The following is a 1082-nucleotide window of genomic DNA, read 5'->3' on the forward strand; positions in this document are numbered from 1 at the left end:
GACCCGCCTGGGAGTTTAAGAACTCGGCAGATATCATGAGGTTGCGCCCGGGCCTCAATTTCAACTTCACCGTCCTGGAGCTGGATGCAATGCTCCTGGAGCTGTTCAAACGCGATCCTCAGCATCCATTCACGTTGCTGAGGAGCGTTGTTCCATTGTGCAACAATTCTTCGCTCGACCGGATCCGCGCGATGATGCCGTTGTGCGATTCGCACGGAATTGCCCCAACTTGGCAAGAACCTGCGGATGACATCGTGTGGGCGTTCTTCGACGACTTGGTAGAAGTGCCGGTCCGCGCTGATGAACAGAAGAGCCTCACCCGCGACACCACCGACGCGGAGCTGCAGCGCATCGCCACTAGGACGGAAGAGGCTGCGGAAGCAGCTGCCGCGGGCGAGTTTGGGTTCACCATGGAGGAGGCAGAGGCAGCAGAGGTGGCAAGCCCTGCCGAGCGCGAGGAGTTTGCCGGCGAGGAAGAGCTTGCCTGGCCTGAAGACGTACCGAGCGAGCCCGGCAAGGAAGATCTTGTTGGGCCCGAACCTTCAGACAGCTTGCCGCAAGTGGAGCCCCCAGCTGCACCAAGAAGGCGTCTCCGCAAGGCCGGGGACGTAGCGGGGCGGCTAACGAGCCAACAGCCGCCGAGCCGTGCGACACGCTCTACCGCGGCAAGCACTATTGCCGCGGGAGCGCCTCACGCTGCTGCGGCAACTAGAGCGGGATCTTCCCGGTCCACCGCTACCGCCCCTGCCAAGCGGGCAAGGGAACCTACTCGTCCGCCTCGCCGCACCGGAGGGGAGCTGGACTTAGATCTCTTCGCGCTCAGCTCCAACGAGGAAGAAGGAGAGTAAGATTCTTCGCTGTTCTTGTAGTTCTTCAATCTTGTTGTTTTGTCTTGCATCTGACTTGCCTCACTCTGAACCCATTCCTTTTCAGGACGCTGGCCCAGAGAGTGGCGAAGAGAGCCAAGGCCCCAGTGATTGTCATCGAGGATGATCCCACCGTGTCAGCAGGGGGTGTGTCCAAGACCACCTTGACGAACCCGGCAACTACTCCCCAAAGCAGCCCCAGCGCAGCCCCCAGCG

The sequence above is a fragment of the Triticum aestivum genome, chromosome 1B (assembly GCF_018294505.1).
Source record: "Triticum aestivum cultivar Chinese Spring chromosome 1B, IWGSC CS RefSeq v2.1, whole genome shotgun sequence".
Lineage (NCBI taxonomy): Eukaryota > Viridiplantae > Streptophyta > Magnoliopsida > Poales > Poaceae > Triticum > Triticum aestivum.